Source organism: Cnephaeus nilssonii (genome assembly GCF_951640355.1).
Source record: "Cnephaeus nilssonii genome assembly, chromosome: 13".
Classification (NCBI taxonomy): Eukaryota; Metazoa; Chordata; class Mammalia; order Chiroptera; family Vespertilionidae; genus Cnephaeus; species Cnephaeus nilssonii.
This window is the reverse complement of record NC_137084.1, coordinates 7,310,605-7,324,722: the sequence shown is the minus strand read 5'-3', so window position 1 is coordinate 7,324,722 and position 14,118 is coordinate 7,310,605. Positions and strand designations below refer to the sequence as shown.

The 14,118-nt window shown below is 55.1% G+C and overlaps 1 protein-coding gene across 2 annotated transcripts in view; it reads left to right on the top strand.

The window, feature by feature from the left end:
• The window catches only part of CPT1A (carnitine palmitoyltransferase 1A), a 51,486-nt gene continuing 37,368 nt past the window's right edge, over window positions 1–14,118 (top strand). The window contains exon 1 of one of the 2 annotated variants that reach the window (XM_079786917.1): window positions 1–19. The gene's annotated coding sequence lies outside the window, so the exon portion shown is untranslated. Of the gene's footprint in view, window positions 20–7,820; window positions 7,986–14,118 lie in introns of those variants that run through there. The other variant, XM_079786916.1, reaches the window with a different exon arrangement.

Here is a 14,118-nt window from a genome sequence, read left to right as displayed (position 1 = left end):
GCGGGAGCTTGAAGGCTAAGTAAGCATTTCCAGGGGGGCGTGGGGAGGGACAGATGTGGGGTCAAGATCAGTGTGGGAGCGCCTCTCCCCCCCCCCACCCCGCACCCCACAGGTGGATTGGGGCTGGCGGGTGAGGTGGATAAACAAACGTGTCCACCCACACAATGGGGTATTATTCAGCCACAAAAAGGAAGGAAGCTCTGACACAGGCTACAACTTGATAGGCCTGGAAAGCATGGTGCTCAGTGACAGATGCAGACGGGGACACACATTGTGTGGTTCCATCTGTAGGAACTGTCAGCACAGGGAAACCCATAGAAACAGGCAGCAGACGATGGGTGGTCGCCGGGGGCTGGGGGTGTGAGGCCTGCGGGGAGTGACTGCTAATGGGAACAGGACGGGGTTTCTTTTAGGGAAGCATGTTTAGGGAAACTGTTCTGATGCTGGTTTCACAATCTTGTGTATACACTGGAAACCACGGAAGGGTACACTTTTAAAGGATGGGGTTCACGGTATACATGAGTCATATCCTAGCAGGGTTTTTTTTTTAAAGGGAGGAGGGCTGTGGACAGAGCCCCAGACGGGTCTGGCACCATCTGACTGTTACCCCGTTTTGCAATAGAGGAAAGTCTATCTGCGCTGGGCCTCACAGCGGGGCAGGGCTGCAGCTGAGCCAGAAGTCAGGTGCCCTCCACGCATGGGGAAAGGGTCCTGGTCTACCCTGTCTCCCTTCCTGGCATGTAGCCCACAGCTAGGCACACAGGCAAGAGGTGAGCGGGAGGGCAGGGCCCTCGGCGGCGGGGACGGCAAGAACAGGTGCCCGGAAGCAGGAAGTGGGGGGAGAGCTTGCGTGGAAGAAGCACAGAGGTCATCCAGGCTGATGAGCACAGCAGGGTGGTCCTTTGGGTGCAGATCCTGGGTCTTGTGAGCCTGCCGTGGAGGCAGGGCCCGCTTCCTGGGTGTGCAGGTTGTACAGGGGTTCCCACAGGCCTCGCAGTGGGGGTGCCGGGGGCAGTGCTGTGGGACTCAGCCCCTGACTTGTGGGCACTGACGCTGTCTTGGGGAAGATAGTGTCAGAATCGAGCTGAATTGCTTGTTGGTGTGGGGGGGAAAACCTCCACGCTTGTGAGCAGAGGTGGCAGAAATGAAGTGTTTTGCGTTAGTCACAAAAGAGACTCTTGGGAGAGAAACACACAGTAGGGAAGGAACACAGTAGGTTTTTTTTCCCAACACAGAAAAGTAGACAAAATCTGAGTTTTTCCTAAACAGGGCAATAAACCGTAACTCCGGGGAATACTTTTTTTTTTTTCTTTTTCTTTTTAAATTTATTTTTTATTGACTTCAGAGAGGAAGGGAGAGGGCGAGAGACAGAAACATCAATGATGAAAATCCTTGATCGGCTGCCTCCTGCACACCCCTTCCTGGGGATTGAGCTCCCAACCCAGGCCTGTGCCCTGACCGGGAATCAAACTATAACCTCCTGGTTCATGGGCCGACGCTCAGACACTGAGCCACACCCGTGGGGGTGGGGAACACATTGCTGAACAATAGAAATCCTTTGTGTTGCTCTTGGACAAAGCCTACCAGTTACCATGCAACTTCACCCAGCGTGGGGCCCAGTCTCACACGTTTCCTGGAGAACGAGCCGATCCTCGGGCAGGCCTGCTGGACCAGCGCCAGGGAAAGGACGTTCAGACATCCTTTTGCCTTATTTCCAAATTTCGAAGAATTTCCCTTAGCCTGTGCGGGTCAGGAGTCTATGAACGGGCTTTGGAAGGTCGGAGCCTGAAGTTATCTCCCACGGTTTGCGTGCGTGCGCATTTTTTCTGGGGAACGCGTTTGTCGCTGTCTCCAGGTTTTCAAAGGGTCAGTGACTGCACGCCCATCCCACCCCCACCCCAAATTTAAAAACTATTGACTCCCTATCAGCTGCCTGGCTCCTTCTCCCTCCAAAGCAGAAGAATTTGCGTCTTGACACGGAAGCCTTCTGTCAGTATTCTCATGTTGGATGGATATTCAGGCATCCGCTACAAAGAGCTACAAGAATGTCTCCCTTCTCCACCCCTGAGACCCTGTGTACAGGTTAGCGAGGCCCTGGCTATAGGCCAGTCAAGACACCGACGTCAAGGCACGCCCACTAAGATGTTACCAGCTCTAGGCCCAGCATATTGCTGTGGTCACATCAAGAAGCTCAGGCGGGCTGCACTAGTGGGGCCTCAGAGGTGATTGGGATCTGAAGAGGTCACAACGCTGACCTTTGAACTACCCTGGCCTTTTCAAAAAGCCTTAAAGGGCCCAGCCTATGTGGCTCAGTGGTTGAGCATCACCCTGTGAAGCAGGAGGTCACAGTTTGATTCCTGGTCGGGGCACATGCCCAGTTGCTGGCTCGATCCCCAGTGTGGGGCGTGCATGAGGCAGCCGATCAATGAGTCTCATCATCGATGTTTTCTATCTTTCTCTTCCCGCTCCCTTGCTCTCTGAAAGGGGGTTCCACATCTATCTGACACGTCCAACTGTTTGCTCTTGGCTGGATTCTGTGGGTCTCTGCAGTCCCGGTCCCCAGGGAGGAATCTGTTCCAGGAATGCGCTCTGGCTGGCAGGTGTACCCCATTTCTGGTTAATAAACAAGGAAATAAGTTTTTATTTCATTGAATTTTACTGCTGACAGACAAACGCTTATTAAAATGGGCTTCATAGAGAAAAAATAATCCTAGCTAACGCTTATGTGCACTGGGGATGTTCTGAGTACTTTCTCTCGGCTACTCATTTTCCTTAAGACTCCCCAAGGCAGCTTCTATCACCCTCCCATTTTACAGGTGAGGAAACTGAGGCACAGATAGGTTAAGATCACTCAGCTGGTAAGTAGCAAGGTCAGGATTTGAACCCAGGCCATCTGGCTCTAGCGTTCACATCACCAAGCAACTAGGATTACTGCTTCTCCAAATAAATAAAAAAAAATGGTGGTGAACGTTTGGTCATTAATCTCTTAGATCAACAACCTCATTTTTGGGCACAAATCTTTATTTATTCAAATAACATTCTGATCACTCATGGCCCAAGGATATTCAAAGAATAAAGCAAATAGAATGAGATGAACATCGTAGCCAATGACACTACCCTTGCGTGGCCACCGGGCCTTTCAGCAGAGCGTCTTTACCTGTTTGAAGCCATCAGTGTGGGCACCATTGACTAGGTTTTTCAAGCTTTGAGTAGCTGTAGGGATCTCAGCGGGATTGGAGGAACCAGCTCAACCGTGGTGAGTGCCAACACGTGGCCAGTCGAGGCTTCAAGTAAGTCACCGTGGTGTCTACCAGCACCAGGGCCTTCCCCACTAGGTTACAGACAAATTGGGCCATGGTTCAAGGATGGGACGTCTGTGGCCTCCAATGGCCAGCTGAATCCCCATTTATTTACGTGAGGAAACAGGCCAAGGTGGGGTTGCAAGGCGTCCCCGCAGCCAGCCAGAGGCAGGCCCGGCAGGTGGCCAGGCGTGCACACTCCCGGGCGCTGATCTTGCTGCTGTGCTGGGAGGCCTCCTCCTCAGGAAGGCAAGCATCTGCCCACCTTCCTCGTCTCTAAGACGGCCCGTCAGGGTGCTGGGTACTTCAAAGTGCAGAGGGAGCCAGGTGGAATCCTTGCCCTGGAGCGGAGGAGCAGAGAGGAGGAGGGAGAGGAGATGGGGTGCACAGGCCTCTTCTCCCACTCTTGCCCAAGGCATTGATTGCCACCTCCCAGGCTTGGAACACTCTCCCGGCCTCTCCCCTACTCCCAACTCTACCGTCTCCCCAGGTGATCCCAGTGTCTCGGCTTTATCACCTCCTCTTCATGTCATGGCCTCACCCTTCCCACTAACAGTCATGCCCCACTCAACTCCCAATCATTTCTTAAAATATGTTTTTGTTGATTTTAGAGAGAGAAAAAGAGAGAGAGGAAGAGAGAGAGAGAGAGAGGAACATTGATAGGCTGGCTACTGCATGCCCTCTCCTGGGGATCAAGCCCACAACCTGAGCATATGCCCTGACTGGGAATCAAACCAGCGACCCTTTGGTGCATGAAGCAACGCTCAACCGAGCCACCCTGGCCAGGGCTCAATCATTTTTAATTTTAAAAATGGAGGCCTAGCACACAGTAGTAAAGAGCACCATGTGCATGATCTTAAGCAAATAGCTCCACGCATGGTCGCCCCCGGGCACCCTTCATGGAGTGCTCAGTCAGGACCCGTCGCTGCCGTTAAGGTGCATCACTTACCTTGCCGAACACACAGTGTGTCTGTTTTCTGTGTGCTTGTTAGCTGTCTTTTTCTTAGATCTGCAAGCTCCATCTGTGTTTTGTGTGTCTTGCTGCTTATGATTATTACACTGTACGGAGAAGCCACCATTTACCCACCCATTCTCCTGTTGGTGGACATTGGGTTGTTCTCTGGATTTTTGTCAATTTGAAGGAATCTTTTGTAAACATCCCTGTACCAGTCTTTTCGTGAACACAGCTCTCTGGTGTGTACCCAGGGCTAGGGTTACTGGGTCAGAGGGCAAGCCTGTTCAATGAAGAATACATTTTCATTGTTGCTGTGAGTTCCTTTCACTGCCACTTCCGCTGGCTGCCTTTGGGCTGCCTTTGGGTTGCTCACATCTGTATTACCTCATTTTGTCCTCACCAAACCCCGGGGATGCTGGCTGAGCAAATATTCTTAGCAAATATTATCACCACCCTGACGTGGAACAGCCACCTGCAGGGGTTCAAGGTTCAAGTTCAGAGGGGCTCAAAGCGCTTGGAGAGGAGAGGGAAGCGCAGAACGCTGAGATTACAAAATTGTTTCCTATGGGAAATGGCAGCTGAGTTCCAAAAAGTCTCACACACTTTTGGATCAGAACCTGCTGGGAGCTGCCAGCAAGGAAGAGGCTGGCAAGAGAGAGAGGGCGCTCAGCTGGGCTCTTGGCAGGCGAAGAGGGCTTTACAAGTTTTATGTTACATTGTTCCCCCTCTTTTTCTTTTTTAGATTTTTTAAAAATATTTTATTGATTTTTTTACAGAGAGGAAAGGAGAGGGATAGAGAGTTAGAAACATCGATCAGCTGCCTCCTGCACACCTCCTATGGGGGATGTGTCCGCAACCAAGGTACGTGCCCTTGACCGGAATCGAACCTGGGACCCTTGAGTCTGCAGGCCGAAGCTCTATCCACTGAGCCAAACCGGTTAGGGCTGTTCCCCCTCTTTAGGTTGGACAATGGTATTGCGGTCATGTTTTTTAAAAAGAACCCTTATCTTTTAGAGATTTGTACTCAAGAGCTTGTGGACAAAAACGGCAGGATTTCTGGGTTTGCTTTAAAGACGTTAGAGGGGCAGGTGCACAGTCAAACACCTTGGCCCCAGCTTCCTAGCTGTTGAACCTGAGTCTAGGTTATATAGGATTTTATTATACACTAATATACCATTCTCATTCATTTTTAATGTTTAAAATTTTCCATACAAAGATATTTTTAGAGTAAAGGGGGGGGAATCTCTTAGTGATAACAAAAATATTAATATAGGCATTTAAAAACTTTTAAGGTTTCTTTAGAGCCACAATAAGCAGCTGCTCAGGTATGTTCGTTTCACACTGGGGAAGAATTTGAGAGAGAGAGAGAAAAAAAAAGTTTAAGAAAGACTTCTTTCGTTTCTGAGGCTGACTGGGACATTTTGGTGTGGGGAGAGGGAACTCAGGATGGGACCTGGCTCACAGCTCCCCAGGGGCCCAGTTCCTCCGCTCAGCCAATCACCGGGGGGTCTGCAATGGTGCCTCCAGGGCGTGGCTGGAATTGCCGCCCGCCGCCCCAAGCTGGGCCACTGGGGCACAGGTGAGTGCGCTGCCCTGTGGGTGCGGCCGAGCTCTGACCCACCGCTAGGCCTGCAGGTGGCCACGAGGCAGCGCTCAGGGAGGGGTGCCGCGGAGGCGGAAGAGCCCTGGGAACAGACCGGGCACCCGGCCAATCCCAGCGGGGCGCCTGACGAGCGCGGAGCGAGGGAGAAAATGACCTTGGGACGGGGCCTGCAGGCCGCCCGGTTTCCAGGGAGAGGAAGGAAGGGCATTTGAAATGAGGGTGACAGTCCAGCTGCTGAGGCACAACCTGGAAGGCCTAAGGACAGGAGGAGGCAGGCAGGTGACCCCGGAGAGGCAGAGGCGGTGCAGCCGCGGGTGGCGGGTGTGCTCTGGCCCAGACCACCTGCCTTCACTTGGGCGGCAAACCTGGGGGGAGGGGGAGAGGAGGGGAGAGTGCGAGGGTCGGGGCCAACTTTTCACTGCAAAGAAATGCAATTTAAAATAAGGAGGGATCTCTACCGCCACCTTTGGTTTTGGCCAAGATTTTTAAAAGGGAGAAGACAGCCTGCGCTGAGAGCTCCTGGAGACCAGGGCGCGCTCCCGGGCGCGGGTGGTAGATAGCTTTTCAGAGGGCTGCCGGCACCAAATGTCACCAGAAGGTCTCACGTGCCTGCCCTTTGACCTGGCCGCTTCACTTCTAGGGATGTAGAGAGAGAGACGGGCAGCTCACTACCGCATCCGGGGCCAATGCAGCTTTATTTATACCCGCCGTGGTGAAAGGGGGAGGGAGGGGCTCAGTGTCCTCGCGGCGGGATCAACACTATGAAAAACGCGGTCATCTTCCGAGCCTCGACAGGAACTCTGTCCACGACAGAAGCCACGTGAAAACAAAAGTTTTGCAAAAACAGCCCGGATCCTGTGACGTGGCTGAGAACAGCCTGGACAGCGTGCACCAACAGTTAGCTGTGGCCGTGGCCGTGGCCGTGGTGGCGGCGGGAACTGACGGGGACTTTCATTTTCTTCTTCAAATCCTTGTGCGGTAACCGCCAACTAATTCAGACAGAAAGACAGAGGCAAGCGTGGATTTTCCATATCCACAGGGAGAGACTGGCCTTTAGGGGAGCCGAGACTTTGTTCATCAACAGGTGCACTTATGGAGCGCCTGCTGGATGCAGACCACCAGCTCGGGCCTGGGAATGTCGCTGGCCAAGGGAGGGGCGGGGGGGGGGGCGCTCGCCGGCGGGAAGCGCGGAGCCCGGGTGCGCGCGCTCTTCCTGGATCCCTGAGCTGGGCCGGGGCGCGGTTTCCACTCCCAGCCCCTCTCTGGGGCGGGCACAGGGGTCTCAGCCTCTCTGTCACCCTCTCCAGCCACTCTTTTCCTGGCATCTACCGTGCTTGAGGCGCCTGTTTAATTACTTTATGAAATCTCACCAAAGCCCCTCAAGAAAAGTGTTTTTATCCCCGTTAGCTGAGGAGGGCCCTCAGAAAGGTCACCGGAATTCCCATTAGCGTGCGAGCCCTTCGAGCCACATTGTATCAGCTGTCCCTGGGGGGAGGGGGGGATAAGGTCCCATTTCGGGCGTGGGCCCTGGAGTCAGCCCTGGGGCCAATGTCGGTCGGATCCATCTTCTTAGTTGTGTGATCGTGGGCACCTTAGTGATTCTCCCCCCCCCCCCCCCCCCGCCCACTCCCCGGGCTGGGATCGGCTATTTATAGGGGTGCCATGAGGATTACACAGGGCAATGCCGCTAACGGGCGAGCGGGAGCTGGGCACCGTGCTCAGCGCTTTTATGGGTGTGGCCCTCATGCGTTGGCCCACTTTTCAGAGGAGGCAACTGAGGCTCGTAGAGGGAGGAATCTTGCTCTCGGCTCCAACCTGGTGAAACCTAGTGGTGAGCGCCAGCGAGAGCCCCAGTTTCCTCACCTGACGCGCTCCCGGGGACGCCCCGCCGGGGCCCCGCCCCTCCCGAAGTCCCGCCCCGCCCAGGTCCCGCCCCCGGCCCGCCGGGCGTCCGGAGTCGCCGCCCTCCCCCGCCACAGCCAATCCGCGGCGGCCGGCGGCGGGTGCATTCAGCCCAGCCCGCGGTCCTCCAGCTCCCGGCGCCGGATCGCTGCTCGCTCACTTCGCTGCCGCTGCCGCCGCCGCCGCCGCCTCCGCCGCCCCCGCCGCGCCTCCGTCCCCGGACTCGGTAAGGCCGGACCGAAGCCGCGCGCCGTGGGGAGGGCTGGCGAGCGCTGCCGGCGGGCGGCGGCGGGCTCCAGGGCGGGGAGCGCGCGGGGACTGCCGTGGCCCGGACGCAGGCGGAGTGGGGTGGGGGGGGGGGGGCGCCTTCTGAGCCTGGACCCGGAGGGGAACCCCCAGTATCCCTCTTGGACAGCGGGGTCAGTAGAGAACCCGAAACCGGAGCGGGGCAGGGACTCCCCAGCCGCCGCAATGGGCTGGTCTGGGGGTCCCCCCAGGGGTCTGTCTGCACGCGGGCAGGTTCCATGCTGCGGCGGGAGGGAGGATGCTCAACGCTCCGGACTTGGCAAGACGCCACCGGCTCGGGGCCAGCGGGCCACCAGCGTCCTTCCCCGCCCCACCTCCACCCACTCCCTAGGAGAGGAATGGGTCTGGGGGTACGCCCGAGGGTCGTCGACCCGCAGGCAGGTACAGTTCAGGAGGTAGGGATGGGGGGGATGCTTGGTTTTCCGGACGTGGGCAGGGCGACTCCGGCCTGGAAACACTTGGGCCGCGGCTTTCTTCACCGTCTTCCAAACCCACCTTACGGAGTGGACTAGGTCTGGGGTACGACAGTCCCATGCGGGAGTCGGGGGGCGCTAGGTCCTCGGAACTCCGAGGGGCACCCCAGCCCCCTCCCCCGCAGTGCAGCCCGCAGGACACGCCCTTGGCGCGGGTACTCCCCGCATGGGTACTGCAGGCGCGGTCTGAGCGTCCGCAGTGGCCGGGATAAAGGCGCTGGGCCGGTGTCTCCGCTTGCGAACGCCCCATCTCCCCCGTGCCACGCGGGTTTCAGGGCAGGTGGGGGCGAAGAACCTGCCCAAGGTCGCGCAGGACCCGGGAGCTGCGGTGCCGGGGGGTGGGGTGGGGGGCGTCACGTGACCAGGACCCACGCGGCCTGCGAGTTGGTCGCGGGCGCGTCCCTAACCCCAACTCCTTCCGCGAGGCCACTGCTAGTTTGTTTCGTTTTGTTCGCCGCGCTGTGTGTGTGGGTCCGCGTCTTTATAATGTAAATGGTGGTTGGCTTTCCTTATAGACCTGGAGAACAAAGATGACGACTGATTTTTACTTTCATTTTTTTTTTAACACCGTCGGTAAAAAAATGCCATGTAATTCACCGGGTTGAATACAGAACAGATTTCATGTTCCCCACTCGGGACAGGCTTTCAGTCCCTCTGGGCTCCGTGTATTATTAAAATGCCCGAGGGCAGATTTTAGTAGAAAACCGGTAACTTTGTAAGTTACCGAAGGAAATGGAAATCAGTTGAACCTTTTGAAACTTGTCTTTTGTTACACCATTTTCTTGCACAGGAGTCCGATTTCTGGTCATTCCAGATCTTCAAGCATGTTGATTTCCTTATAAACCGCACACCGAATGAATAAAATATGGCCGAACTCACTGGTCTTTTATTTATGCCCACAAGCGTCGCCCTCCCCTCACCAAGTGGCTTGAGGTGACCTGCAGTGTGAGTGTGGTATAGATAGGAGGCCGGGAAGGCTGATAACGCTGGTGGCGGAGGCGAGGGAGTGTCTGGGGCCGTCGCGTCTGATTGGGACGGAATGCCGCCTTTGGACCAGGGTCTGTGTGCCCTGCGGCTCTATTTGCAAGCCGACGTCCGGTTTCCTCCCCGTGCAGCGAGGTCCCACTGGACCTTGCACAGGGATCGCCATCTGAGCAGCTGTTTGCATCAGAAACGGGGCCATGGTTAGGAGCGCGCACACTTTGTATCAGAGAGGCCGAAACTGGCATCATGCACAGGTCAGAATAACCTTTCGAGCATGTCCTGAAAACAAACGGCCTAGCTAGCCCCGAGGTGGCGAGAAGAAACCTGGTGCCGCTGCGCCCTTGGCCTTGGCTCGGCCCAGTGCTCACCGAGCGGTCAAGCCTGGGCCTGCCGGGAGTCCCGGGGCGAAGGCCCCGCGCTTACGCAACCCTGGCCCCGCGTGCTCATTCATAGAAACGCCGTTAATTAAGTTTTCCTTGTGCGTCCCGGCGAGCCCCTTCCGGACGCGCTCCCGGCTCGCGGGGGTGCGGGGCTGCGTTTCGGGTGTGGGATGTCGTCGGGCGGGCACACGGAGTTCTTAGCTGCCCCCGAGGCTGAGCACGCAGGCCTCGGCCTTCCGAAGAGGCGCCGCGTTCCGCTCGCTGTCGCCTGGGTGGCAGCGCTGGCGACGCGCGCCCGAAAGCTGCGGAAGGTCTCTGGAGGCGCGGCGGGTGGAACAGGATCTGAGCGCCTGGGGCACGCCAGGCCGGGGGCGGGGCTCCCGCTAACCTTTCCCCTACTTTTTCTCCGCCGTCACGTGACCCCCCGCGGCGGGCGGGGGAGGGGGCGGGGTGTTTTGGGCGCTGTTGCTGGCAGAGCCTTAGAGGACGCGTTCCAACCGAGCAATTAGGCGCGGCCCGAGCTCCAAAGGCGGTGGGAAGAAGGTGGGAGGCGGAAACGCGCGCCCGCTCCGGCCCGGAGCTGGTTCTGCACTTTGATCGGGAGCATTTTTTTTTTTTTTTTACCCTTTGTTGGAAAAAATGTTTAGTCACTCTGCATGGTGATTATTGGCAGGCCAGCAACATTTTGTTGCCGAAGGGAGCCTGGACTTGAATTCCCGAAGAAGTGTGCTTTTAAGAATAACATGGTTATTCAAACTAGTATGTTTAAAGTGTGTTTCAGAAATAACCTTCGCACTGGACTGAGGCTTCTACTCTATTTGAGTGGCTTGAGCCAGGTCTTTTCTCGTTTAAAGATAGGTAAGGCCTAGGACCCGCTGTATGGGGGGTGGGGTGCAGAGTCGGCCTCCTCACCCTGCAGAACACACCACTGTTCACAGTTTCTCTGATGATTCCAGAAATAATCGAGGCCGTACAGGGAGTGCTTAAAAAACAACTGTTACTTAACACCAGTAAGGAACGTTTTCTGCTGTTAATTTGTAATATTTTGTTGCCTTTGCGAACTTCACCTTTTACCCCAAACAAATATCAGGTGGATGCTGGGTTCCCAGCAGGCCCTGGACGCCGCCCAACGTGACCTGTTTGGGTGACTGGGAGCCTCAGGGTTACAGAATGTCCACCTTTGCTCCTGTGTGTGTTATTTTTATGTCCTGCCCTGTTGTTCCCTGGAAGTTGATCATTGAAAGAAGTGGTGCTGCTGAGTGAGGCCTGCCCCTCCCTCCCAGTTGTATGGCAGGGTCGCCGCTGGAGGGTTGGGAAATAGGCTGGCTACTGCCCTCCTTCCCAAGGATTGTCGACTAGTTGTTGGACACCGAGTTCTTTTTTTATTTTTAAATATATTTTATTGATTTTTCACAGAGAGGAAGGGAGAGGGATAGAGAGCTAGAAACATCGATGAGAGAGAAACATCGACCAGCTGCCTCCTGCACACCCCCCACCGGGGATGTGCCCGCAACCAAGGTACATGCCCTTGACCAGAATCGAACCCGGGACCCCTCAGTCCGCAGACCCGATGCTCCATCCACTGAGCCAAACTGGTTTAGGCAGGACACCGAGTTCTTTAGGTAATAAGGAAAAGAATCTCCCATACTCCTCATGTGGTCATTCACCCTCCCACCCGTCCCGGGAACCTGAGGGGCACCCCGGATGCCCTCTTGACTGTCTCCCCCAAGCCCACCTGCTACTTCTGCTTCCTAAATGGCACCTAAACTGGCCTTCCTCCCATTTCCCTGAGCCAGAGCAGCATTTGGCTATTTGTCAAACAAACTAGAGAATGTTTGAGCAAACCTTCTGTCCCGGATTGCTGCGACCCCCGGATTGCTAAGGTGGTGGGGATCCTTTGGGGTGCAGGAAGTTGGTGCCAGGTCAGCCAGAAGCAGCGGAAGCTGTCGGCTCCTTCCTAACCATGCACCTGGCTTTACCCTGTCACTGTGACCAGGGACGTCTGGTCTGGGTACCAGCGAGCTCATTCATTCCCCACCTCAAAGGGAACCACTCCCCTCTCGCTCTCACCAGTCCTGGCTTCCTGAGGGGGCCCCGTGGCTCTTGATCCCCAGCACACGCACAGCATTCTGCAGGCTGTGCTGTCCTTTCCGTTTCTGAGGTTTCAAGTTAGGGGTTGATTGGCTCTCTTCAGAATCCTTCGCCCCTTGTTAAAAAATTAATGCATGTTGCCCTAGCTGGTTTGGCTCAGTGGACAGAGTGTCAGCCTGCAGACTGAAGGGTCCCGGGTTCCATTCTGGTCGGGGGCACATACATGCCCAGGCTCAATCCCCAGTGTGGGGTGTGGAGGAGGCAGCTGATCAATGATTCTCTTTCAGCATTGATGTTTCTATCTCTCCCTCTCCCTTCCCCTCTGAAATCAATACAAATATAGATATTTTTTAAAAAAGGTAATGCATGTTTGTGTTAAAAGCAAACACAAAATAACCTTGCTTTTAAGGAATTGCCATGTGCTCTAACTTGGACTTAGCTTCCTTATGAAAGAATTCCTCATTTCTAAAATTAGGCGTTAGCCCCTGATTCCCCAGGTGTTAGCTCCTCTTCTTCCCTTAAAAAGATTTAATGTGCATAGTTTGGGTTTCTTTCCACCTTCTCAAGCACGCCTTGAGTAATAGGAGGTACAGTAAGGTATGCATAATAAATCAGCAACGCTGCAGAAAGTTAAATGTCCGAGACATCGGCCGAGGTCCCAGGCCCTGGCGTGTGGGCATTGAGAGAGGAAGATGGCACATCCACATGGATGCCCACGTTCTTGGAGGACTCGTGCTCAGCACCCGCTACCGTTGGGAGGGAAGACTGTTCCTGTGGGAACACCTACTGTGGACTTGGTCCCGTCACTCGCTCTCCTGTTGGTGTGAGGTTGTGGGTATTACGCAGGCAGACGGTCCTGACTTACGAAGATGGTTTGCCTTGTGGTTGGATGTTGTGTTCTGAGCGTGCTGGAAGTCGCCTGGGCTAAGCTCCGATGTTATTAAATGCATTTTCAACTTGCAGGGGGTTTACTGGGATATTAAATCAAGGAGCACCTGTGCTTTATATGCCAATAAACAGACCCTACGAAAGGCGATGTGACATTTTCTCAAAGGGGACACACACACACACACACACACACACACACACACGGGTGCATGTGCGACTGAGTAAGGGGCTGAGTTGGGACATGAACCCGGATCTGTGTTCTCCAAAGCCTGTCTCCCTCCCTTTTCCGCTGCTTTCCAGACCGCGGTGCAGGCCTCCCCCACCCCCGTGCCCACTGATTCAGTGCTGAGTCAGCCGAGGAGGCTTCTGGGTTTCCATTTCCTCGTGTGGGAAGTGGTGCCCTGACCCCTGCCATTCTGTCACACGGGTTTTATGAGGGTCCCGTAAGAGGCCGGCGTGGGAGGAGTTTTCAGGGCAGAGAATGAATACAGGTCCTCGCACGCCGTGCGGGGCTGCAGGTGGGTTGGGTGAGTAGACAGTGTCCTGCCGTGCCTCCACTGGCATGCGCAGTGCAACAAGTTCGGTTGTACTTCCGGGTGCAAAGGTGAAGAATGCGTGGGAAATTGGGGCACCCCCCGCCCCCCCCATGGTTTTAGAAACATTGGTGACAACGGCATGCTGGTAGGGGGAGAGGTTGGGGAGTGTCTGGGCAGGCGCAGGCCTCTCCCTGCCATCATGCTGGCGGGGTTCTTTACAAAACTGTGACCCTCAATGACCTTTCCCCATTGTCGACGTGGGGCAATATAGGCTTAACTTTGAATCTGCTTTATTTTTGTAGACTCTTGGTAGACAGTAGCCTCAATGCATTCCAAAAAGCCGTAGAAAAATGTGATTCAGAATTCCCTTTATGATCTGGCTTGACCCTGCACATGTACTCGGTAAATTTAAATGGTTTACTTATAAGATACTTCATTGCAAGAAATTAGCCCTTTTAAAAAAGGCAACTATTGAAGGCCCAGTCATGAATTGAAGATAAAATGTTTCATAAATGAAAGTTCCCGCCCTCCCAGACACAGAAAGTGAGTTTTGAGCCGCACAGTCTGTCTGCGGGGCCATCCGGTGGGGGGAGTAGCAGTGTGTAGGTGTTTGCGTTCACACTTTCTGAAAAAACAAACGAACACTGGAGCACAAACACAGAGCATCACTTCTGCATGCGGGGGGTGACGTGGCCCACGGG